Here is a 27,936-nt window from a genome sequence, read left to right on the forward strand (position 1 = left end):
GAGATCGCGAGAGGGTACGCTCCATTTACGAGGATTAAGATAAAGCGCGACGTTGTCTCTCTCTCTCTCTCTCTCTCTCTTCTCTTCTCCGGCTGTCTTCGTTTTCCCGTTCATCGGCACCTCGTTCCGCCTAGCTCTCTGTCGTGTAAAACACGCTCTCGGTCGTGTCTGTGTGTCCGCTTTGCGCGCGCGCTGTTAAAAATAGAGCACGCAACGACTCACTAATCTGGTTAGGGCTACTTAGCGTAACTCCGACTATTTAGACCTGGATACGGTTACGGTAGTTAAGCCGCCATCGGCTCTAATTAAGTAGACCCGGCGCAGCGGTGCGGGGACTTTTGGACCTTTAAAAGGAGAAGTCTCGTCGACCGCGCTAAAACGTCTTAATAGGCGCGAGCGAGCTCAAATGTGCGATTTTACGCCGGTTTCCCTCGTTTTATTCTTTTCATTTTCTCCTCCTTATCGCTTCCTTTAAAATTCATGAATTCAACGAAAACGGTGTATAATTGCGAGAAGAAATATTTGAAAAATCGCGTTAAGAACGTAAATACATTATTCACAATTTTCTTTTACTTCACGAATTTATTGAGACCTCAAAATTTCCTTGAATATCTTATGATCTCTCCTGTCCTTGATAAATAAAATAGGGTCGATTGTATTCAGCTTCTCAATTGTTCTTCCTCGATCGTTGGACAATCCATTGCGAATTCCCCCGATAATTTTATTAGGATGCTAGAGTAGTTCGAATCTTAATTTAAGGCTCAATAAAGCGCGCATAGAATGTCGATGGAATTAAATTTGCTAATGGGCTTCTCTCGCTGCTGCCGTTGCTGCTACTGCTGCATGCCCAAGCAGCAGACGACTTAATGGCGAGTCTTCCTTCTTTCGCTAGATGCGAGGGAACAACGTCGGAGTCATCTCGGCTTAATCGTCACGAGCCCTACCGTCGGAGCACTATCTCCAGCAGGTTTTGAAACTAATTAACGAGTAAGTGACGATAATTAATCGATGGATATTGATTCATCTGCGAAACGCGACGACTAACAGCATTCTTGAACCACATATATTTTTTGTAAGATATTCTCCGAAGTTAAACATATTTCCCGAATAAAGGATTATTGTCTAGAATTTTTTTTCTATAGAAGAAAGAATGCAAAGAATATGTCGTACCGATTTTGTGCGCAATGTTAGTCTTAATTTGCCTGTTATATTGAGCATTAAAATTTAAATGTTGATGTATATAATATCAATTACATAAATTTATATCAGTAAGAAATAAAGGGCTATGAGCCAAAGCAGGATGTTGTGTGCTCCAAATAACTTAAGTCTTTAATTAAAAAATACAAATAGTCAACAGACGTTTCAATCCAAATAGGATCATTTTCAATGTTAAAACGCAAAATTAATAATCTATAGTTAAAAACAATATTCGGTCATCCTAACGGCCTAACGATATAAAATATTAAAAATATTAAAAACAAACACATATGGTATTATAAAACTGTCCGGTAATATAAAAAATGTAAGAAACTACTTATCGCATTAAAAGAACTAAATTAAGGCGCAAGTCTTCAGGTGCATGTCGGTCATCAAGACAGCATATTACAAGAAGCGTAACTACAGTCTCCGAAGTTTTATAGTACAATATATAACGTTTGATCGGTTCAAATACATTATATGGATATTCTTGAAGACTCCTTATCACGCTTAATAAAAAATTATCAAATGATTAGACAGTCTGTGGCAGTTCTACGTGTGTTACAGTAATCATTTGATAATCATTTGATAATTTTTTATTAAGCATGATAAGGAATCTTCAAGAATATCCATATAATGTATTTGAACCGACCAAACGTTATCTACTATAAAACTACACTACGTGTGTTACAGTAACACACGTAGAACTGCCACAGACTGTCTAATCATTTGATAATTTTTTATTAAGCGTGATAAGAAGTCTTCAAGAATATCCGTATAATGTATTTGAACCGACCGAATGTTATCTACTATAAAACTTCGGAGGCTGTAGTTACGCTCCTTGTAATATGTTGTCTTGATGACCGACATGCACCTGAAGACTTGCGCCTTAATTTAGTTCTTTTTTCTTGGATTAAAACGTCTGTTTTATACTATTTATATTTTTTAATTAAAGACTTAAGTTATTTGGAGCGCACAACATCCTGTTTTGGCTCATAGCCCTTTATTTCTTACTGATTTATTATAATATATATTGAGCTACATTCTCTATTTAGATAAATTTATATATTTAATATAATTCAGTATAATTCAGAAACTCTTGAGTGCACACGTGCGCGAATATGCCGACGACGAATATTCGCCCCTCCTGGATTGTTCTGAAAACGAGATTTCGAAAATCCGTTATTTAAATAAGGCAGAAGGGACGCGACCGGCAATGGCCCGAACGATTTTATAAAATTAATAGTAAAGGGTAGGCCACGCCGCGCTCGCTATTATGCGCGTATGCAAATACGGACATAAGGGGTTGGCGGAGAGGTGGGGTCCGCGCCATGGTAGAAGAAGGAGGAGGATATCACGGGGGGGAGGGAGGAGAGAAACGGGGGAGGAGAATGGGAGGGAGGGGGGGTTGCCGTGCAGGCTGCAAGGCATTAAAACTTCCGAGATTTATAGCAGCCTGGACTGGTCTGGCCTCGCTCGATTCGGGGTGGCTTCCACTAAAAAGGGGGCCGTATTGCTGGTAACGAGCAACGAGGGGGCAGTGTGGCGTTACAGGGTATATGTGGTATACTCTTATATTCGCGGATTTTAATAAAACAGTCTCAAAAACGGCGACATTCGATTTATCTTCCTATACCACCGTACGAGGCTGAGTATTAATAATTGATAATTTAAATAAAATCGCGAGAGAGGGGATATATTTTTAAAGACGAAACGTCCTACAAACGCAGTTTCGCACATACTGGCATCGAAAGTATAATTCAATGAAATGGCGAAGATGATAGTAGGTACACGAATAAAAGACTTGGCAAATTTTTATATTCGCTAAATGATACTTGGCCCCTCCGTAATTATCCGCTCCGCGATCGCGCGTTGCTTTCGGAATTGTTTTTACGCGTCGTGAAAACGAGGAAACGTCTGCGCGAGGCAGATTTTACGAGAGAAAGAGGAAGAAAGGACAGAAAGAGAGAGAAAGAGAGAGAAAGAGGAGAAAGAGACGTATTGAAAATTCCGCGCGTCTCGCATACGCGCTCATCAACCTCGAACACCAATTAGAGCCATCTCGCAAACGTTACACTTAGGAAGCGAAACGATCGGCGCTTCCACGGGCCGCTTTTTATGGGCCGAACGCAACGTCCTCCTCGGACTGAAGAAACGCTTCTGAACGGAGGTTGAATGCTCGCTTTCTTCGTTAAGTCGCAACACGATCGTTTTCTTCGAGGGTCTCGGGTGTCGAGCCGGCCATATTTTAGATCGTCTCGCGATGCGCGATTCCCCTGAATCTCGCAGTGTCTAACGGAAGTTGAGGCTTGCATTCGATTTCTCTTACTTCTTGCCACTGATATTACAGATATAATTATCATTATTAAAGCATAAATTATATATGTCATACCATTATAATTATTTATTGTACCGTTCTGATTAGACGTTGCTTCTAAATCGAACAGATTAGGATATCAACTATAAGCGTGAGTTTCATTGATTAAGTTGACTGAAGGAACGGGAAGAAACGGTCCTTTCTCGCGCGATACATTGTGCGTTCCCAATTGCGTTGGCAAGTACCTGTCAAGGGACATTTTATCGGCGATTCGCGTGTAAGATCGCTTACGAGACACGATTGATCCCTAATAGCAGAGCCGCAAGAAATCAATAAGAAATCAATCGCAACGTGACGGCCGGCTCTGGACTCCTGATGAATAATGGAAAAATCTCAGTCTCTCTCTCTCTCTCTCTCTCTCTCTCCGCGAGAGCGCGACACGGTGACAACCGTGCGTCGTCGTCGACAGGGGGAGAGAGAGAGATAATCCAGCCGGAGTTTTCTGGATTACGCGCGATCCCGTTAGACTCGTTCGATGTCTTCTCCTCCACACTCTTGCACACCTCTCTCCCTCTTTTCTTCCTTATTTCATGCCTAGTAGCGTACGTGTCGCGCAGGCCGATGCAAATTCGCACCTATCGCTTCGGAACCGGTTGGAAATACCAAACCGGTATCGCGACACAATCAAAATTATTATATTTCCTTCCGCACTTCCCCGCTCGCCGTTAATCGGGCAAAACTCGCGCGTTTTCCTCTCGCTAAGGAAAAAAAAAATAACCGCGTTTAGTCGATACTTAGCAGGACGGGATAATAATAACATGGTACGTAACAAATTTGATAGCCGAGCGACCGAATGTAAGTCATAAATTATTAATGAGATTTAATATTCTTCCCTTCTTTTCATTCTTCAATTTTTATTCTTCAGTTTTTGATTGAGATATATAACGATCAAGGTCACAAGTATAAGCTACGAGTTTTACACAATTTTAAAACTTCTCGGCTACGCGAATAGCTTCTCTCGCTCGCGTGATACGATCGGCCATTGAACGTTCTTGACGATTTAATGCAGACAGTGATCTCAAAGTACTCTCGCGATTCCCGCGAGAGAAGACGAAGAGAAATAGGAAAGGAAAGAAAGGAAGGAAGGTGGCGGAGGCGGACGCGGAATGAGAGAGAACGAGGTATGGAATTCCCTCGAAATCTTCTTAGCTCTGACATAATGAGACGGCGAACTCAAGCCGGAGTCGTGAGACCCGTATGGCGCACCGAGAGCATCGAATTACAAAAGAAGAAACAGAAGAAGATAAAGAAAAAGAGGAGGGAACGAAGAGAACGAGTTCCTTTACGAGTGCGCGCGGCCCGATAGCGCCGCGAATCCCTTCGGATTCGCGTGTGTTTCGATCGTCGAGGCTCGTATACGATCGAAAGAAGGAAAAAAGAAGGAGTAAGATGAAGCGAATGGGTCCGACGAAATTCCGCAAAAGTCTGAATATACGCTAACCGCGTAAATTCGTCGAGAGAATTCTGTCCCGAGTATCGAGTTCGCATTTCGAGTATCCTCGAAGGAGGAGAGACCTATAATGTATACATGTAGCTCGCACAGATAAATCTTCACGTCATAAGAGTCGAACAATATTCGAATAAGGAATTAAAAAAGTGAGCAGCAAAAAAATTAATGGAATTAAAATGGAGGTAAAAAAGAATGTTGATGGATGTGTGTTACAGGCAGCCTTTATCGCGAGGTACCATCTGGAAGACGTTCGCTCGGAATCCTCATCCGGATTATCCGCGTGACGTCTCGTAGCCGCGCGATTTACTGCCCGGACTTATAATCGAAATTTGCGGCGTTCTCCATAAATTCCGTAAACCTATACGAAAAGCTATATCATCGGTCTCGAAAAGTCCGCGGGACCGTTGTCGCGCGGGGGACTCCGGCCGGGATTCCGCGAAAGCTGGCGAATCCTGCGGCGCATAATTCCACGGCCGGCCGGAAAAAGAAAAAAAAAGAGGGAGAAAGCGAGCGCGGGCGGACGGAGCGCGGGCGAGGAGAGATAAACCAAAACCGACCGTTCGGCCGAAATTCCGCGAAAGCCGGTAAAATTGAATCTCGGAGCGGAAACCGGGTCGACAAAGGGACGACGAGGTGGACGGCGCGCCGAAGCGATCGACTCGAGTTTTGGGAGCTGGCGAGAGAGAGACAGAGAGAGAGAGAGAGAGAGAGAGAGAGAGACCCAGAGAGCCGAGAGCATAAAAGTCCGGGGCTGTGCTCTTCGCCCGTGATCGAAGAAAAAGAAGCTCGTCCGTGGGCCCCCGGGAATGATGAATCGTTTCTATTAAAATACTTTTTCGACGGGGAATACAGAGTGTGGGCATCCGGCTCTACCGGAGCCGCGAGTGAATTTATTTACATATTTTCGATCTGGATTAAGAGGTATCGTCGGCGACAAAAGTACCAGGCTCTCATGAATGTCCGCAAGTGTCTTTTTCGTCAATATCACATTCGCCCAGACGTATATACATACGTCGCGAGGCTCTCGCCTCTCTCCATCCATCGGCGCAAATTGCTATCGCAATTGCGATAGGTGGAAAATTGGAGGACGGATAATTCGCGACTATAATGTTACAATCGCCGTCATCTCGATCAATGGACTTTCTTACGGGTTCTAAGGTCGAAAACGTTATTGTAATCGCGAGTAGAAGTGATAGATAGGGAGAGTAAGAGTCTCAAGCGGACATTGTACCCGGGGTTAAACCGCAACGAGCCCGGGCTTTCGATGTGTGTACCCACATACACACACAAGCGAAACGTATCTATTTTCCAAGTCGCGACTGCGCCCGCGCGCGCGCGCGCATCGAAGTAGCGAGCGAGCTACGCGATGTTAATGAGGCCCAATTAATCACACAGGGAAGTGAATCCTAATGCGAAAAGGCGAAATGTCTCGTCTTAGGCGCCGAGTCTCGCTCCAAGGCGAAAGTACTTCCGTCCGGCCGCTGACACCGATCGTCCGAGTTGAGAAACGTCTTCCTCGTTCCCGGGGAACAAACGGACGGACGGCTCGATCGTATCGATTACGCGTGACCGGAAATCACATAAGCTTTTAACACAATTTTCAACGAATGAATTAGCAAGCAAATCGGAATATTGCAAATAGTGAAACACATAATAAAATATAATATAAAAATCATAATATACAATGATATTATAATAGAAACACAATGCAATTTTATAATTAGATAGAAACATGCAAAAGTGAAAAATATCTCTATAATCATTGATTTAAACAGCTTCGATGGAATAATTACGACACACGGAAAGAACGATTTTTTGCTGAAAGCTCTCAAATTTTACTGGATACAGATCTAAAAATAAATTTTAGATTATTAAAAAAATTATGTTGGAATGTAAAAAAATTTTGATATTCTATCTATTTTCTCAACATAATTTTTTATAATGATTTAACAAAATTTATTTTCAGATTTATGTCCACAGAATTTTAGATCTTTCAGCAAAATCATTTTTTTTGTGCAGAGAACAAGAATTGAAGCAGTAAAGATCACAGTTTGCATCTGACCATTTATTTTCAAGTAATCGGTTAAATAATCGTTAATGATCCAACAGAATTTATTTTCAGATCTGTGTTCATAAAATTTTAGATCTTTCAGCAAAATCATTCTTTTCGAGCAGAGAACAAGATTGAAGCAGTAAAGGTCACAGTTTGCATCTGGCCATTTATTTTTAAATAATCAGTTAAATAACCGTTATTAAAATCACTTTAATAATAATATGAGAGAAATAAAAATGACTATATACTGCACATTGTGCTAACCCGTCGTTTGTGAACTCGCGAGTTCATTGGGAGAACAATGGGCGAGTCGTTCCTCAAAGATCGAAGGACTCGTGCGATCGGAATGAATGAATCGCGGTCTAACGCACTGTGCACGTCGCGGAGAGTTCGAGGCCGAGGCATCGGGGAGATCGCGGACTCGCCTATGCGAGCACGTCGAATGATAAATGAACTCCGCTCGGCCGCGAAGTATCGTGGCGTTATTAAGGCGGCGTATAAAATAGTATTTAGCGTGGCCCGCGTGCGCGAAAATAATTTTTCGCGGCGCGTCATCCACGCGGTAGCGCGCACGAATACCTCGCTTGACATTCATTAACGCCCACTCCTTCGGCCGTGCTATAAATCGTCGTCGTATATAAAAGTAAAACAAGATCAATTTATCTCGGCGTGGAAAATCTAATACGAAACGAGAGCGGCTCCCTATTTTTTTCCCCGTTCCGAGATTCTTCGGAGGAAACAAGAAGAGGGAATTTCGCGCTCTGCGTTTCGTGGGTGAGCGCATTCGCTCTGCTTAATCGAGGCGCTCGGGCGAGATAATAAATTCATTTCCGAAACAACAATCGGAAGGGTGACTGCAGGCTAAGCGGGGAGAAAGAGAGAGAGAGAGAGAAAAAGCTTTACGAATCGTATGAATCGTTCCTAATGCACAGAACAGTGGTGGAGTTCGAGGCCGTTGCCGCGCGCGCGAGCGCGCGGGAGAGACTTCTCCTCACCGCGGAATGATAAATGAACTCCTCTTAACCGCGAGCTCTCATATCGGGCCGCTATTAACATAGCGCCGGATAAAGTAACGAATTTAAAAGAAATCCAATATAAAAGCCACGGGAATTCCATCGGAGATCTTATCCGGGCCGAGCTCTCGCTCGCCACGGAGACTCCATTAATCACCCGCTCTTCTCCGCCGTTCTTCTTTCCTCTCCCCCTTTCGTTCGCTCTTCGCGCGCTTCATTTGTCTCGTATTAGTCGTTATTACGAAACTTGAAAATTCAAATGGACGAGGGATAATGGCGCTGCCCGCTGTCCGAAGATGATGCCAGACTTCGCATCTTCGCCCTCTCTCTTTCTCTCTTTGCCGTTGCTCCTTCTCCTCCTCCACCTCCTCCTCCATCACCACCACCATCGTCTCCTTTATTCTCCGCGTCCGCCGATCGAGCTGGACTTTTTGCGAACGCAGACGACAACTTAAAGTGGTCTGGATTGCAAGAACCAAGCTCGCATAATGGAATTAACGGATCTGAATCTTTTCGCGGAACAATATAATTGCTTCACGTCTCGTGAAGCAAAAATTATCATTACAAATCGTAAAACAGAAGAGAGAAAGATTGGAAAATGTTTGGAAAATTGCGAATGAGATACTAGATTGTATCAAAATATGAGGCACGCAAAATTTCGCTCCGATGAGATGAACTAATTTATTATTCGCGACGTTCAAAGTTTTACGGCAATGAATGACGAGGTTGCTCCGACAAGCAACCTTTCTTCGCTTTGACGTGCGTATATTTTTTTTCCCCCTCCCACAGAGATCGCGGAATGCCAAAATAAAGAAAGCACGCAATGAGCGAAGGAAATGGCGTAACACTGGCAAAAAGAAAGAAGAAGGGCCAGCAATATTGACGATGCACTTAAAAAATGCACTTTATAACATCGAATTGCAATTGGCCTCGCGCATATTGTATTTTAGTCAACGAGAAAAGCCGATTGAAATCGATCGAGATCCTTTTCTCGAATACTCGACACGATGCGCGCGCTGTAAATTGTCTGAGAAAAATTAACAGACACGCGCGTAACATTTTTATTTCCCTCATGTGATTCAGATGTATAACTTTACCATCATATATTGTATATGTAAGACTGTCACTAACAAACACTACAGAAATCAAGGCGTAGATAAAATACATCGCTGTCTAAATTATATGTTAATGATTCAGTCATATGTGGATCTATGTGACATATTCTTTTACTTATATCAGTCAGATATATATCGTGCGTGTATCTGAGAAAACGTCACGTATATTTCAAGATGTGTCAACTATCGCCGGGCTTAATGAAGACGCGAATGTCGAACGGAGGCTCGAATAGAGACACGTATCGAGGATTTCCCTTTAAGGGGATCGGGAGTTTTCTACGGGCATGTGGCAAAGTGGGTGAACGAAGACGATCGCATGCTTATGATGTTCAGTATATCCCTCTCCCTTCCCCCCTTCCCTCCCCCGATCGATCCATCGCCATATCCAGCATATCCGTTCGTTCGCTCGTCCGGCACCGGTCATACATCGACTGCTCGATTCCGCGGCGAATGCCAGGAGTGTTGATAATTTATTTGAGAGACGTGCGTCGAACGTGTCGTACCTTCGCAATCGCGCGCTCGCGCTCGAGCGAGCGAAGCGGCTGTCCGGTTGCGGCATTCTGGATTTCGCGCCTTTTTCGTTGCCCGACCATTGTTTGCCCCCTGCACGTTGCGCGGGATGGAGGTTGACCTTTTTCGGCGATACCGTCGTCCGCGGCGCGATGTTTATTAACGAATCGCAGCTGCAATTCCGACCGGACGCGCATTTTTATATAGCGGAGGAAAAGTCACGTCGCGATCACGCGGAGGCCCCCGGCGACAGGGATCGCAGTTCCGGTGCGCGTTCCGCGAAACTCGATTAAAATGTCAATGAGCCGTGTTGCGTATAGTATTGGGGATAAAATATCGACGTGTCGATATTTTGCGTCAAACGTACTCGAAAAGAACGATTTGGCTAATGTATCTAAAATTTAGCTGGATATAGATGTGAAGATAATTCTGTTGGACAAAGTAATTATATTGAAAATTTAAACTGGTCGCTAGAATATTAAAATTTTTTTTGCGGTATTGATTACTGCGCAGCTCGAGTTTCCAACATAATTATTTTGACGATCCAACAAAATTATTTTCGGAGCTGCATCCAGTTAAATTTTAGATATTTCAGCAAAATCGTATAAAATTGCTTTTTCATCAATATTCTGCGCTGCTAAATAAATATTAACACCTAAAAAATCGTCGCTCAAAATATTTTATTAAAATCGCTAATAATTCAGAATCTAGCAGACTTTTATAAGACATGTTAATTTTTAAAGTTTATTTTTATTAATTATATGATCATATATTTTATAGACATTCACCTCTCGATCCTCGAACGAGAGGAGAATTAATTGTGACGCGGTAGATTCACAATTAATATAATTACATCGCAATTACGATCGAAATAACAAATATTCACGAGCTACGTGATTCGGCGTCGAGAAGGTTTCGCGGTGATCGAAGTTGCAGAGAAACTACCCGGGGACTTTCATGTGTATATACCTACGAGGCGAGCGATTACGTACGAGTGTCGGTTTATCTACGTGCACGTTTTCATTGTGGAAGGAACATTGCAACGTGGGCACAGACGCGGAATTCCAACGAGTGAAACTCGACGAAAATGTCAATGAGTCGATCGCGAGTGATATGAAGAATTCAAATCCGATAATTACGAAGAGCCTGCTGAGCGGTGCCTGAATTTTTATGACAACCCATCCATTACCATAACGCGAGGGCCCGAAGATCCGCGCGCGCGTGCGCGCATCAAAATACCGTCCCGTCCACCCACGGTGGACACCACTGGTGGAATTTCAACGCGCGAAACGCGTTCGCGGAAGATTAAAAAAATAATCCGTGGGCCCCTCTCGACTCCCTGATATTGCCCGTTCCACTCGAGACGGTCGCGCACCACAGCAGATCCACGTCTCGGAATAAAAAGGGAATGTGGTGGGAAGAGGATGCGACGGGCGTTAAGGAATATATGAGAAGAGAACCGAAAATTCGTCGACGCGTGACGGTATGACACGACGGCAGGCAGATGGATCGAGAGAGTGAAAAAACGAGGGAGGAACAATCCTTTCCGTATTCGAACGTATATCGCCGGGGCGAACTCTCCGCGTGACTTTGACCGATAGCTCGGGCGACCGGCGCGGTTGCCGCGCTTATCTTAATGTCCGTAAAAAGGACGGAATAATTAAAAAAAAGAAGAGAAACGAGTGTGCGACCGACCGGCCGGCCGGCCGGCCTGCTAATGTGGACAGCTAAGGCCGGCTGGCCGCCGAGGCTTCAACGCAGCCGGACGCGGATCGCGCGCAGGGACAAATGGACTCCTGGCTTTTCTGTGTGACAAACGAGCGCCCCCGAAATGTCGATCAACCGCCAACCGTCCGATTTCGTTGGGAGTCGGGATATTGAGCGGTCGCAGCCGCGCTCACGCCGTTGAAACGTCTACGATTGTGCTCGTTCTCGTCTGACCACATGGCACCATCAGCCTTGAACCTATTATTGCATCGATTTTTATCTGATATATCTACTTGGTAAGCGATACCGAATTGCTGTAATTCTACTGTCGATTGTTTTACGCATGGACGCCAAATTGTTAATCATTCCGTTTTTATGGAGCTTTCATACGCGGAAAGAACGATTTTGTTGAAAGGTCTGAAAATTTTGCTAAATGTACAGATCTGAAAATAATTTATGTTTAATAATCAAAATAATTTGTTGGAAAGTTAAAAATGATAGAGGTATTGTTATAAAACGTTTTGATATTCTAGCGCTCATTTTGACTTTCCAACAAAATTATTTTAATTATTGAACAAAAATTATTTTCTAGCAAAATTGTTCTTTTCGTGTAGGCAAAGGAAAGTGACGATCTTTCTTGTCGAAGTTTATATCAACATGAAATTCTAAACCGATTTGCTTTTCCTTGAATCGCGCGCGACAATGACTGTTGTCGGTTAAGACAAACTGACGAGACGTCGACGCTGAATTGTCTCCGCCGAGCGATGGCATTCGGCCGCTTTAGAAAGTCGTCGCTGAGCCAGCAGCAGCCGACGACGATTCCTCGCGCGCAATATATAAATATTAATAACGACGTATTATCGTAATTTCAGAAACAATGCGCAACGGCCACACCCGAACCGCGACACGGCCTAGTTACATACCCGCCGCGGCATTAAAACCCGACATGCCATACGTTACACCTACTCGATATATACGCGCGTGTGCCCCGATCTTTCGAGGCGTAGGGTAAATTTATCTGCGGATTCCACGGACGGAGAATATCAATGGCATGATAGGCTTGAAATGGAATTCCGGGATTTATATTCTCGAGATTATTAGAGAAGCTGTATAGCTTCGTTTAAGAAAAGTTACATGCGCAGCGTCAAATTAATCAGATCTCATTACGCGGAACACACGGACGAGAGACGTTGCGAAAAAGAAAAGGTCTCCGCGTTACGAGTCACATGTTATCGCCGCTTTAAATCGTCGTTATATGCGCATATATTTTTCTCTAAATTAAGGCCGTTAAAGATACCGACGGTCTACGTGAAATTAAAATCAAGGGGACTAAGTTCCGCCCCGCGGTTAAATGAGGAAGTCAACTTCCGTGCGTGGGCGTTCGAATGTTGAACGTTACGGCGTACAGATAAGAAGCCAAACGCCGCCTAAGTGTCTAAAGAAACTTCCTTCCGTGACTTATGGCCGCGATATGCGCTTACGAAAATATCCCACCTTCTCGGCAAAATCGCATATCAATCCTTCTACTACCAGAATAAAATGCTGAATCGGAATTATTCAGTGTTCTTACATCGTGTTTTCTAGTTTTTACTTATTAAAATTAAAATTAAAATTAAAATAAATTTATTATTTATTAAATTGAGAATTATTAACTTTTTATCCAATCTTACAATAGAATATTAAATGTATTTAATGTACGTATATTAAAATCGTTTTTCGATAGCAAAAGGGTTAAACGGATAAAACGATGACGTATTTGCGAATTGAATAACCTTCGGGAAATTCTTTTGTCGAATGCGTGCCAACTACCAGCGTTCAACGTGAACTGTCTATAACGGACGCGACTGATCTTACGTAGATTCATCGGAGACTTCTCACGTTCGCTAAAATTGCCAAGAATCATCTCTCCTTCGTTGCGTTCCACAGCGACATTTTCTCTACCCGGCTATTTTCAAATTTACCCGAAGTCACATAAGGTCGTCTCCCTCGGATTGCAGGTCGGCTACGATTTCAATTGCACTGAAGAATATACGTACAATGTATACATATTATAATTTAAAGATAGATATAAATATGAATATATATGTTGAGAGAATCAAAATAAAAATCCTGAATTTTTTCCTTTAATTCAAATTAGCCGCATTCCGTTTCAGAAAGTCGCGCTTTGTTCGCCGAATTCACCGAATTTGCGCAGAAAATCCGACTTATAATAGACGAATTGAATCAATCGGATGTTTTTCATCTGAATGAAGAGTCCTGATGGAAGAAAGGAGGAAAAGCAAGATGCAAGAGCGGTTCTTGCGAAAACGTCGCGCAATCGCTTCCAGCGAATCTTCTGTCGATCTTTCGTCTTCTTTTTAAGAAAATCGGACCGAGGATCGGAGAGGCCGGGCGCCGACTTAAAAATCAAAACAACTTTTTCCGGTCGTAAGATTTCGCGACAATTCACGGCGAAACCCGGTCAATCCGCGCCGCGTTTTGAAATTCAGATCGCGAAACAGGAACCGAGAGCGAGACGCAATCGACGCTTTTTCGAGTCTCGCGCTTCGGCGACGGTGGCGCGCGCGAGAGAGAGAGAGAGAAAGAGAGAGAAGAGGCCGAAAGAGTGGAAGGATGTTGGACGCTGAGAAGAGCCGCGAGACGCCGGAGGGGAAGGCCCCGAAGAAGGGGCGCGCTCACGTGTGCACGCGTCTCTCTAAATTTAAATTTACGATTCGCCGGGCCGCCGCGCTTGTCTCGCTCGTCTTCATCTTGTCTCCCGCGCGGTCCCTTGTGTCCCCGTCGCCGTTGTTTCCCGAAATCCGGTGATCGCGAGAGCTACCAGTTTTCACGATATTCCCGGGATTCTCTGGTGACATACGCGCGATCGATGCGGCGCGGTATGGGGATGTGACGTAATTCTCGCCAAGAATAGTAATACTCGCCTAGAAAAATTAATGAGTCGCGGTTTCTGGAGACATAAGTAGCAGAATGACTTTCAACTTTTTAACGAAAGTTTGTCTCAGTTTTGTCGTTAACATCCACGTTTTCCGAAACGACCGCGGTTTACCTGGCAGGCCACTGAAAGATTGCATAGATTATACAACGTTAATTGCGTATGAAACATGCAACGCGAGTGTAATTATAAACCGGAGCGCCACGTCAATTAAGTAACGGCCTCGTTCACGCACGTCTTTCTTCAAAACATTGCAGGCGTGATTTGACTTTAGTCACCGAGCGATCGATATTGATCGCGGATAGATTTGTCACGCACTTCTTCGCCCTCGTTTCGGTCGTTTTTTGTTTCCTTCTTCTCCTTGTCCCTCGCAAGTGGGAGGAATTGCCTCGCGATTGCGGCGCACCGAGGTAATTTATCGCCTCGCGAAGGCACACGATCGAACGAAAGGCGTTGGAGGTAGCGCGAGGTAGAAACAGGAAGGGCACGCGGTGCAACGACCTCTTGTCGCGCGACGAATTGCATTTCGGCGTCGTCGAAATGTCGCCTCCTTTTCTTTCCGCGAGCTCTACGTACCGTCCGCACACGATTCCAGTAGCTTGAAGCTTAAACGCAGACGTTTTCGTCGTCGATTCGCTTTCGTGAACTGTGCTCAATAAAAATTTTCATAGACTTACATATACTGTTTAAGTACAATTATGCGAACATTGCGATGCTTCTCAAAATTTTCTGTCATAACATCTTAAATAAAGAAGAAAGTCTCGACAATTTCTAATCTTGAATATAGAAAGAAATTTTTTTATTATTATAATTATAATACTTTTTATAATATTTTATAATACTTCCCTTCCATTATTGCATAATGTAAGTACAATTTTAATTAAAAATTAGAATGCCAGTTTGCCATAATTTTTAAGTTTTATCGATAATATAAACGCGTGTTGTGGTTCATTCAACCGCTAATTAGCATGTATAATATGCAGAAATAGAACGAAATAAAAACAATAATCACGAAGGAGGAGGAAGGAGGAAGGCACACCGTAATCAGAGCTACGGGAGCATGGAATGGGAATGGGTGTGGGACGACGACCTGATGGAACTTCACCGAGTCAGCAATTTTGGCTTTTCGCGAGCGACAAAAAAAAACGGCGCGATGGATGCCACCGCGGATCAGTGAATGCGCCAGCGATTTCCGCTTTCGCCAAATTCTCGGATTTCTCACGTACGTGTTCGATCGAAAGTCCCCCCGAAGACTTGAAATCCGCGTTCACGAAGTATTCAAAACTTCATCGATACGCGTGCCATCGCATGCGCGATACGTGAATTTTAATTACACAACCTCGATTCGGCCATCGACCATTTTAGCTCAGATCTCTTTTTTTTCCCGTAAATTTTACTTTAGACGATACGCGTGCATCGCGTGTATTAAAAGAAAATTAATTATACAATATATATTATTACTTTTCCTCATACATTGAAAAGTCTCTCTTTTCACATGACGGTCCTAAATCTCAAAGATTCGAAGTTTTTCGCGAAGACAAAAGCAACGCACGCGCGTACTTCATGCATTTAAACCAGAATCCAGCTGACCCACTTACAAGTTGGCGCGCGTTCTTCCGTTACGGCGGCGTCTCCCAGGCTCCTTGCAGCTGCGTTATCGTCGCGCAGGTACAAGCAGCGCGAGAGATAACGCGCTTTCGAAGCGTCTCGCGCGCGTCCGTGCGGTTTTCTCCAACACCAACCGCGACGACTGTAGGCTGTTTTTAGCGTACTATAGAAAACGTGTGGGAATGTGTAAATGGAAATAAAACTGAGAGCGTGCTCAAAAGCGATTTCGAAACGTCTCGAGGTGTGCCTGAAATCTCGTAACCCGTGTGCCCGCATAGATTGCGAGCGCCGTGATCGTGTACGCCGATAACGCGCGTGGCCGCGAATATCGATATCGTGGGGGCCGGGCGCGCGCGATCGCATCTGAAACCGATCTCGGAGGAAGAACGGCGCGCGAACGGTAACATCTAAAATCCACTTTCTAATCCATCGCGTCCGCGTTAACGCGATATCGCGTTTCAACCGGCGCGGTACGACGCGGCGCGGCGCGGCGCAGCCTACTACGATTTCAGACCGACGTGGGCGCGCGCCGTTATTAACGTGTGAACTATGACACTGCGAAATGATGCAGAAGACTCTCCTCCCCGGCAGACAGAATGTATCATAGATACATAGGTAGACGCACGGTTTCGGAAAAACAATATCATGAGTCGCTGTACATATCAGAATTTATTACGATTTTACACGTGTATATATTATATGCATACGTATTTAACAAAAATATGAATATTTTATACTCTATATTAAGTGGAAATTGAACCGTTTTAAAGAATTGTAAAATGTATTTAAATTATGTACATATATTAAGCAGCTGAATTATATACATATATTAAGATCCGCTTTGATTGAAAAAAAGCTATTTATACTATTTTAATATTCAACATTAAATATTTTGTTTCTTTAATATTTTGTAACAGATAGTAATATTAAAACTAAGATTAATGATAAATTTTAATCACTGATCGTCGTCTGGAATTCGAAATCATTAACTAATAATTATTAAGATTTCGATCACGATCTAAAGTGAAATTCCCGACTCCCACGTTACAATTTGCGTGCGATACGAACCGGCACTGAGTTTTCACCCCGACTGCTCTATTAGCTCCCACGTTCGACGGGGATTTGTCAGGATGAGTTTCCATCAAGAGAGACGCATTCGCTCCGTAACCACTGCATTCATATTCGATAACCGAGAACGAGTATTGGCGCGCGCGCGCGCGTGCGTGTGCGCGCGTGTGCGCAAATACCACTGCTCGAAGATCGCTACACCAGATCGCTGTCAGGGAACGCGAATCAATCAGCTGATCCGGCAGCCGCGGTTGGTCGTGGCGCATTCTAAGAGAGGAGTGTCACCGTGTGTCCGTGTGCGCACCATGGCACGCGGATAACGCGGATAACACGCTCGCCGGCTGCTGCCGTTGCCGCTGCTGCTGCAGGCTGCGCGTGCGAAGTCAGCGGGGAAACCATGCAAAACGGCTGCCGGTAGTCGCCGTAGCGGCGCGTAGGTGAGTGGACCAGGTGGCGAGATGGTGTAAGAGGTAGAGAGGAGTAGAAGGGGCGTGAAGGAACAGACTTAATGACGACGACGACGACGACGACGACGACGACAACGACGACAGCGACAGTGGCGGTGGCAGTCGGTGAGAATGAGACGGAAGGAACAGAGACGAAGACAAGACAGAAAAGAAAAGCTGGAAACGAGCTAGTCTGTCGCGCCAGCGGGGACAGCCGGTGGCTGGAATGTGGGTTAGCCTCTCCCCATAGGTGGGCCCCGCTCTAATTATGAATTAATTCTTGAATAACGGTCGCACTAGCAGCGAGCTCCGGATTCACCTCGTCGTCGTCGTCGTTCATCGTCGTTGTCGTCGTTGTCGTCGTCGTCGAGCGATGGAAAATGCGATCGGCGCGAGAACCGGTCGCGAGAGGACGTTCCGCATATCCGCAGATTCGCGTTTCCAGCTGACTTCCTGCTTCGCAGGAAGATATCCTGACGTCACGTTGTTCTCCACAAGCCTCCCGACGTCGATTTACAATCCTGCGCGAAAGGATCGATGGCCGCATGGTCTGACGGAGATTTTGACGCTCGCCGATCCTAATAATGGCATCACATTCCACCCGATGCTAAACTCGTTCTAAACGTCGTTACTAACGTTTTTAATAGCTCATTCGGGCGCGGATTACTCTTAACGTTTGTCATTGATATTCTTATGACCGCGGAAGATGCGCGCTGTTAGTCGCGACAGGAAACTTTTTGCGCGGATGAACAGGAGGCATTATATAGACACGTTAGATTTTGTAATCAAATGGCATTTATACGATCAAAATATTATTCGTTTGATCGCGCACTATTGCAATCATATCTTCGAATAACGTTCAATATTTGATGATTTTTTTTTCCGGCTAGTAGTAAAAACATGGGAAATCGTTAAACTCAGATCTCGATTAGAAATAAAAACCCACGCTGCTTTAAGATTATTTGCAACTCTGCACGATTAAATATTCAACATTACAAAAAATTATTATCGATAATCTTGAGAAAAATTTCGATATGTATAATTTTTTGCATAGTGAATTTTCGACGGAACTTCGCTTTAGAAATTTGTTAGAGGAGAGAAACAAGATTCTTGACCTGGAGCTCGCACGAGCTCCTTTTAAACGGAACTGCCCACGGCAACGTATCGCGAATAATTCACGGTGAGACACGACGAGCCTTCCTTTGACTGACGCGGCATTGACTTGTCAGGAGACTCGTCCTGACAAACGATCTCAGCTATGACACCATTAAGCGCTTGTCGTGTGTACCAGCGTGACGAGAACTCGGGAACAATTTCCAGAAAGACATACGATACGTTCCACTTTTACACTAATGATAAGTGCCTTCTCTCCTTCGTAATTTTTATTCACGAATTCAATTAACAATACCGAAAAAGGAAGATTTTCCCGAGATTTAATGTTCTCGATAAAATAATATCGGAAACTCTAATTGAAATCTTCTCTTCGGATGTGAGAAATATTAATTTAAGAAATCACAAAGGGAACCTTTTCAGATATTGGCAACATTCGAGTGCAATGTGTGCAGAGCGGTGCAGGTTAACGGCGAATCGAGTCGATAATTAAAATCGATAATTATCGCGTAGTTAATAACTGGTCGTTATCCTTAAAGCTCTTAACAAATAGCGAGGATACGTCCTTTCTTCGCCGTGTTCCCCTTTATTCTCCTACGACGGTCCCGTCGTATAGATCTTATTCCGCTTCATCTCGCTGCCGACCGAAACGGGCCCGAAGGGCCCAACTTTGCGGCCTCAAAGGGTGGACGCGCGCGCGTACCGCGCGCCGCGGTGCGGTCTGTGCGAGGGCAGCGAAGGGCGCGGATGGGGGAGAGAGGGGGAGGGCTGGAAGGGACAGGGTGGGTGCAGAAGAGCAGAGTCACCGATTTAAATTGAAGTCGGGGAACACCCGCGAGGGAGAAACGTTCGCTGGCCTATCAGGTTTAATAACACCCGGCACCGACTCTATCTGAAATTACGGATGGTGCTGCGATCGGGGCGGCCTTTCCCGTCTTATTCTTCTTCTTTTACCTCTTCCTCGCCTTCTCCCTCTCGTACTCGATTCGAAGATCCCCGATCGAGATGATCGTCGAAATATAATTCATCGGGACGCCAAGACGCAATAGTAGCGCGGGAAACGTTTATGATGCGGGGCATCGCACCGCGGTTGGAGTGAGGTTTGTATCGACGGAAGGAGCTTTTGCGTCTCTCTCTCTCTCTCTCGCGCGCGCGCGGCGTGAGATTCAGTGTTTCAGAGGAGCTATTCTAAAGCAGCTAATGTCATTTCGAGTTGGAAAATGGACGATCGAACATTATACGTAATACGTAACACTTTTTTTTTGTCTATCCCTGTAGAAAATGAAGGCGAATTATGAATCTTTACTAAAACATTTCTTATTGATTTAATGTGAAGGAGTTCTTGCCTCGTTATTCATTTAATTTAAGCTTCAGTTAATATTCTAAAATGTCAAGAGAGAATGGCTTGTCGATTCGTATCAGCCACGGCGGCGTAATGGAAACGCTCGTGACAACTTTTGCGGCCCCTCTCGCGGTGAGGAATCGCGTGCTAATTCGATAATTAGCGCGACAGAGCGCTCGCAAAAGTATCTCGCCCACGGTTCGTTCCGCGGTGGGTAGTGTCACGTCAGAGACAGAGAGCTCGACGATTCGCCTCCATATTTATAAGTTTCATACCGCGGAACTCTCGATTGCGCCGTAATTGAAAACCTGCTGAATTAGCTATTAATTCCTCGCGGCCTAATTTATGCGAAACGACCTATAACTATTCATAGGGAGCGCGGATTCTTCGAGTCTGTCGCGCCGTAGGAGAACTATGATTCGCGTTGCTCTTTTCTATACGTGCAGCGCGCGCCGTGTAGTCGAAATTAGCATATCCACGCGATCGATTATCATTCGAAATCGCACTGTCGCCACTTCCACATCTTCGATGCTTAGGCGAAACAATGTAAAAAATTTATCCCAGAGTCGTCAAGAGTGACGATGTCATTCGTTTTGTAATAGTGATATGGATACATGGAATTCTTGCGAAAAGATCAACTGTCTTAATCGCTATTTCAGAATAGCAATTTATTTTTAAAATTAAATTAATATATGATTGAAATTTAATTAGAATTTAATGTGTGTGTGTGAGAAATACGAGCGGTTCTCGAGAGTCTTTTAAATGTCTCAACGTCTCCGAGAAAAAAATATATGGATTGACATCTAAATAAATTAATTATGCAAATACGTCTTAGGAGAGTGTACGCTAAGACGACAGAGAGAGAATATATTTTCCAGTCTGTGTAGACGGGCACGAATAATAAGCGCAAAACGCGCGATGGCACATGTGTCTGTCATTTGTCATATGACCTGCTTTTGTCTTCGCTTTTTAATTTACCCATTCGGCCTGTGCGGTTTGACGAATGATTGGGTTGTAAGCAGACGGGATAAGATGAAGAAGAAGAAGAAGAAGAAGAAGAAGATAGCTGTACGAAGAAAAGCGATTTTTCGAACTATAAGGTCGAAAAATTTGAAATAATCGATCGATTTCCCGAAAGAATAATTGCTATTTTCTCGGAAAATCATCTTAAAACATTTTCTTGTTCGTCATAAAAATTCCTTTGACATTACGAGCATTTCGCAACAATATAAAATATGCAATACAAGAAAGTGAAAAGAAAAACGTTAAGTTAAGAAGAATTTACGTGAAGATGAGATTACGCGTTAGTTAGGATTTACTTCCTTCCCGTTTGCACCGTCCAAGACATAAAACTCTCTGGCATTACTATGGCTAATTAAGACGCCATTAGATAGGCAGATGCGAGAGATTAAGACTCGCGAAAGAATAGGACGAGAGGAGGCAAGCGAGGAGGAAAGAAGCAGAGAAAGGGCCCGAAACGAAGGTGAAGAAACGCGCATTGGAACTGTCGGGTAAAGCCGCGGCGAGACGGAGAGAGGTGGGAAGGAGGCAGACGAAAGAAAATCACGCGTGGTTCGTCATAAGAGGAATTCCTTTGGCAATACTGGAACCTCTTTCTCTCCTGCTCTCTCCTCTCTTTCTCTCTTGCGTCTTTCTTCTTCTTTCCTCCTCGCTCCGTCCATCTCGCCCGTCTCCCCTGGCCCAGAGACCCTGTGCTTTTTTACTGGTTTATGGGATTTTTTTCACGCGGACCGCCGAGTCGTACATCAGAGAGGGCTGACTGTGAATCTCCTCTTTTCTCTCTTCCTCCGATACGCTCGTTTCGTCGAGAAAGCAGGCGAAAGAAAGAAAGAATGAGAGAGATAGAGAAAAGGAGAAAGAGAGTGGGAAAGAGTATAAGCGGGGAAAGGGGGGAAACAATAAAAAAGAGCAAATGCCAGCCGCCATAAAAACAACTGAAAGTATTAAAAACTTTAAACCTTTTACTGCCGAGCTGCCTCGGAGAAGCACGGTCGGACATATACGCGAGAAGTCAACGACGACGACGACGACGATGATGACGATCACGATGCACCGAGATGTTTCGCGCGGCGATGATATTCGCGCAATTAAAATTATTAAACGTTCAAGTTTAACGTTAAACGTGCGCGTGCACAAGTAGTAAAATTATCGGTGTTTAATTAAGTCGATTACTTTCCAGTCGGATTACTTCGACTCGGCGTGAGGCACGAGTTTACGTTCCTTTTTATATGTTTTAATTAGAGACAAACTGTCAACCTAGTTATTTATATTAAGTATAGGTGAACATACGTATTTTAAAGTATTACTCCATACGGCGATATCGTCGTAATTAACACTATACCGTGTATCTGCATCACAGATAACAAAGCCACGTGCGAGTAAAATTGAATATATTACTTCGCGCGCGAGTGTGAGCGTTATTAAAAGCACAGAAGATTATATCGTACCCCGCGTTTTCATCGACATATCACGCGTCACGTCTTCGAGTTTCGCTGCCACACCACGGGCGCGTGGTCTTAATTAGCATCGTATATATATTTATATCAGATAAACGAGATAAAAATCTACGCGCAATTAAACGCTTAAAAAATTTGACACTATATTCGCGCGAGTGTACTTAACAGCCGATGACTGAAGGCTTCGCACATAATTAACAAAATTAGCATACATAGTTGCAGTCGACGATGATGTGAACAATAAAAAGAGGTAAGGGAGGAGGTGTAGAAATAAGTTCGAGTTTTGAGCAGAAATATTGTAAACAAAAGCAGATGATAATCTGCGCGCGGCGGCGGCGGCGGCGGCGGTGGCGGCGGCGGCGCGACGACGCGGCGAACCGTGGAAGAAAAAGAAGAGACGGAGGGCCGAGGCAGGAGGACGGCCGACCCTCGTAAAATTATCGTACTTTAATAAAACGTGTCGTGCAAAACGCGAGGATAACGAGAAAATATAGGGTTCGAAAGACTCGTGAAATTTATAGAGCGATCCGTACCGCGCGCCGCGCCGGAGGAGGAATCGCTTTTTGGTGAGTCGCGCCGTTCGGTCGGGCTCTCATCCCGAGAGTCTTTGGCCCGTTCTCGGCTATGCAGCCACAATAAGATCCCGAATAAATCAGCTGGATGTTTCGTGTTCCCGAGCGGACTCGGTAGCTCGGCGCGGATAAAGATTCGTCGCGCCTTTAAAAGAGAGACTTTAAGCGATTCCCGTGGGGAAACTCTCGCGCGCGGCGAAAAGTCGGGGAAGTTCGAATGCGGCAACAGGTGTCCCATGGAATTAATGCATTGCGGTCCAAGTTGGAAGTCGTGTTCAAGGAAATGCCGAGAAAAATCACGCATTCGAGAGAAATTGAAATCTCTTGACGGACGAAAATCTTTTGGATCAACGACTATATTTCCGATACCATAAAAACAGATGTCATATTGATAAATATTTAATTAAATTCTTTCCCGATATTATAGCCCGCATACGGTCGGTCGGTACGTCTCAATAATCCGTGAATAATCAATGAACGCCCCAGCGCCTCGGCTACAGCACAGAAAACCATGCATGGTATAATACGTTCGATTGGAATCGCATATACAATGGTACATAAGCAATTTGCTGTGATTGAAAACAAGTTAAAACATTTTTCTCTTCGACTTGCACTTTACACATTAATTTTCCAGACGAGACGAATGCGAACTCAGTGATTTTCTCGCGCGGATTGCGTCTCGTCGCGTAACGCAAGCAGCCTCAGCGCAGTTTCATTTTCGGCACAAAGCAAAATCTCTTAGTTCAAACAGGCGGCTAATTTAGCAAATTAAGATAGCGACGACAAGGAAAAGTGGCGAGCGAGAGAAAGAGAGAGAGAGAGGGAAGCGCAGGGCGCGGTGAGCACCAGTTTAGTAGCGAGTGTGCTGTAAATTCTCGATTCTTTAATCTCGGTAAACCTTCACGGCGTTCCTATCGTTCCTAACCGTCCCTCCGCCCCGGAGGGACCTGACCCGCGGTCTAGCGAAAGATCGCGGTGCTCCTCGAGGGCGTCTTGCGCACACACACGTATATACACGTCCGCACTCCGCACGCATACGCTCGCGCGCACACACGGCGCGTCGGGGGAGCCTCCGAGCAGTAAATCTCGCGGACAAACAATCATAATTTTCGAAGAGCTAACAAAAAGCAAGAGACTCTTTAAAGGGAGCCGATGCCAGGCAACATGAAATGCGGCCGCCTCCGCTTCTCCAATTGTTTCGTGGTTTTCTTCCCCTTCCTCTATCTCTCTCCTCGAGCTCTCCCCCATTTTGCGTTTCTTCGTTCAACTCGACCCTTTTCTTCTCTTCCTCTCTTTCCACCGTTTCTGTACCCTACAACGTATATCAACGTATACACGATTCCCCGGGTTTGTCCTCTGTCCTCTCCTCTCTTCCTCCTCCTCCTCCTCCTCCTCCTCTTTCACCTTCTTCTTCTTCCTTCCAATTCCTATTCCGCCTTTCCTGATTTCTTCATTTCTTCCTTGCGGCATCCTACTCCCTTCATTACGTCTGCCACATCTTCTTGGTTTTTTTGTCTCGTTTTTGTGCGCTCCCCTCTTGATTATGCGATCGATCCACGCACGATTCCCTCTCTCTCATCGTTTTATCTCGCGTGTTTCCTCGCTCTTTAACCTCTTGATTTATGAATTTCTTATGGATTTCTTCTTGAAAATTTTTATTCTTTGGATGATATGTAAATTTATTCTTTTGTTCTTAAGATGTGCTGTTTCAATATTTTTTAAATATTACCATCGAAATAAAAATTTTAAAAAATCTTTGCCGCAAAGCGATTACAATGCTGTACAGCAGAAGCATAAAAAGACGCATAAAATATTACATGTTTGATTAGCGTTTACGTATGGCAAGATAATAACGTTAATCACACTGTAAATAAAAGTGTTGCGGTAGGATGCGCTAACAGATCAAAAGTAGTGAGTATATTATATTTTTATTGCGATAGCTAGATCGGAACGTTCATGACACACATTTATGGAACAGCGTAAGGCTGCGATGAAAATGAGATGCTGTATATAGAATAGACCTAGAGAAACGGCGGTAATTTTCTCGCTAGAAAAAAGTAAAAATAGAAAAAAGGAAGTGACATAATCTCGAGAACCTTCCTGTCGGGAGATCGAGGGCAAATTCCGGCAGGAAGGTCGATGTACCACGTCGGGATGATAATTTTTTTCGAGTCGCGACTGTGTTATCCGACTACGGACGATTTAAACGTCGACTGTATCCTTGTACTGTTGTACCTTACGCCAAACAGTAAGGATACAGTTTTACGGAAGAGAAAATCGAAAGTCGAATCACAATAATGTAATGGGAGGAAAACGGTGTCAATATTGAAACAGTTTGTCGTGCGGTAATACTTTCTGCCTAATCTAATCGATCCGCATTCGAATGTGAAACTTCGCGTTGAGTGAACTCGCGCTGGCACGCCCGGCGAGTTTTCCAAACGGGATTTTTATGCGGCAAACTTAGCGAAATCGTCAGGAACAATTCGACGAGCTAATTTCGTTCTCTCGCGACGCGCTTCAGAAAGCTCGCGCGGAAAGCTCGCGGTGCTCAATCGGGGCAAGGAAGCTGCCAACTTCTTTAGAGAAACGTCGCGTAACAACCCATCACTCTGCTGCGCGGCATAATTTAAGTACATTGTCGCTAACGTTGTTTCGGCCAAGAAAAGTTTATGGATGACGCTTATTGGCTATAAGCTACATAAATAAATGGCAGGAATGCGGAAAATAGCGAGGAGATCGAGCTGAAATGTTCACGCTGGTAGAAACACAACTCCGTTCATTTGTTTCAACGTGGAGTAAGACGATGCGAAGTGGCAACTATGGTTAATATATACAGTTTCGCGAGAAACAAACTGCTGATTCGTTAAAAATTTTTTAAATAATTCAACGTACGTATGCTTTAGTGATACTTTTAAGCATGAATTATTTAAGAAAAAACATAAAAAGGAATTTAAGAAAGATCAATTATTATCTAAAAGATTAAATAGAAATTAGAAATAGAAGTTAACACACTTTCCTCTCTTCTGTCTCTGTCCCTCTTTAATTTAGTAAATGAAGAAATTAATTACACACTTCAAATTTTTAAATTTTAAGAATAATTTTACGTAAACGATAAATACTACTGTAATGTATTTCTAACAGAATATGGGTATATTGAATAAAGGAAATTTTCTTTTTCTTTATAGAAAATTATTTCGGAACTTTACACATCAGAATTTTCCAGCAGTTTTTCCCACTCCTCGAATTAATGGCTTAAGGCTAATGCAGTAAGACATCGATCGATCGCTTGTAAGAACCGGAAACAAAACTTTACCTCTTGCTCTCTAATTGATATCTCTGTTCCTGCCGCGTATCACTCCCGTCCACATCACCATAGTTCTGACGTGCGTTTCGGCGACGAGATTCGCGAACCAGTCGCGATAATACTATCCACACTAATTCACCCCCGGCTATTCGGCTCCAGTCCGTTCACTTTGGAAAAACGTGACAATTCAATGTCGCTCACGCACCAAACTCGCGGAATCTCTGGCGGAATCACTCACACCGATCCAGATTCGAGTCTTCGGGATTAATGTCGATCCTTGTCACGAGGCTTTCCGAGACGTCTTCGGGGAGTCCTGATTCGCGAGGAACACGAAGCACGCGCCAGCTTCTTCCTCTTCGAAATCTCCCACCGAGATCACTTCCACCCTCATCGAACACTTCCCGTGCTACCCTGAATGTGGACGTTGTCACTCGAGATCCTCGAATTCTGGGAAGCATTCAAGCGACCATGCGACATTCTCGATCGACTCCTCGTAATCTTCTGTCAGCCCGAATGATTGTCGATCCTCCCAACCAACCACCATTGATTTTTGTCCCGACGGCCAAATTTCATAGTGCACTATTTTGGATGTAATTTCTTGACTGGAGATTATCACAAACTTGAATTTAATTTATCTACTTCATCATGACGTGAGAGGAGGATCGTTCTCTCGCGAGGAGTCGAGAGGTGACAGTTATGTAGTAAGTGCTATTTACATCAATAAATATCAATTAGTACATAACAAATATATTTCGATAACTCGGTCCTGGAAAGGGTGTGTATGGCGACAACAGACATCGGTCAAACGGCACTGACGTAGACTTAATCAAGGTCCCCCTACTATTAAATATATGCACCAGAGTGACAAGTACGTCGTTTCCTGTGTCGATCCACGTTATCGCGATACTCCAAAACTGTCGTTTTGACGAATCCTCGGTTGTTTCGAGACGACACGCGCGGGTTCTCCACCCGTGAAACTCGGTACCCGTGTGTCTTCGATTCTCGAGGCTGTCTAAGCACCCGCGACGAAGAGGGAGGCACGCGCTCGCGCGCGCGCGCGCGCGCGCTCTCGATCGAGAGGGGGAAGAAGTGGGGGTGGTCTTCAGAACTCCACGTCTGAAGAGGGCGGTTCGTTTCGCGTTCTTCCTCAAGCTCGCGGAAATTCGCACGCCACGCGCTTCTACCACCACCCTCGACGTGGCAGACAAGGGTCGCCACCCTCGCAATGATAACAACTGTTTCGTCGCCTCCAGAATCTTAGGGTGGTTCTCCAAGCGAGCCAAGAATATCAAGACAGGAGAGTGCGCGTGGCTCGACTGGCGCGAGATGACTGAACCCCTCCAAAGGGTGAGAGACAGAGACGGCGGAGAGGGGAGGAACACAGGGGGAAGGAGAGGGAACACGCTGTGTCTTTTCCCCTGGCCCCTCTTTCACCGGACAGAGAAAGACCGCGGACTTGGAGGGTCCCCCACCAATCTACCATCCATAGGTTGCCCCACCCCGTCGAGAGCAGTGACGCGTCGCATTCTCCCCGCCTTCGCCCGACGTTCCGCCGCCTCCCACCCCCGACGGTGCACGTTGCTGCCTCTTTCCCGTCGGCCCCCGACATCGTCGCGGTACCACCACACGGTTACGATGACGATGACGGGGGC

The 27,936-nt window shown here is 44.6% G+C and overlaps 1 protein-coding gene across 1 annotated transcript in view; it reads right to left on the reverse strand.

The window, feature by feature from the left end:
• The window catches only part of LOC105454879 (zinc finger protein castor homolog 1-like), a 79,381-nt gene extending 51,792 nt beyond the window's left edge, over positions 1-27,589 (reverse strand). The window contains exon 1 of the mRNA XM_011697819.1: positions 26,294-27,589. The gene's annotated coding sequence lies outside the window, so the exon portion shown is untranslated. The remainder of the gene's footprint in view (positions 1-26,293) is intronic.
• Between the last annotated feature and the right edge of the window lie 347 nt (positions 27,590-27,936).

This window comes from Wasmannia auropunctata, unplaced genomic scaffold (genome assembly GCF_000956235.1).
Source record: "Wasmannia auropunctata unplaced genomic scaffold, wasmannia.A_1.0 LD335973.1, whole genome shotgun sequence".
Classification (NCBI taxonomy): domain Eukaryota; kingdom Metazoa; phylum Arthropoda; class Insecta; order Hymenoptera; family Formicidae; genus Wasmannia; species Wasmannia auropunctata.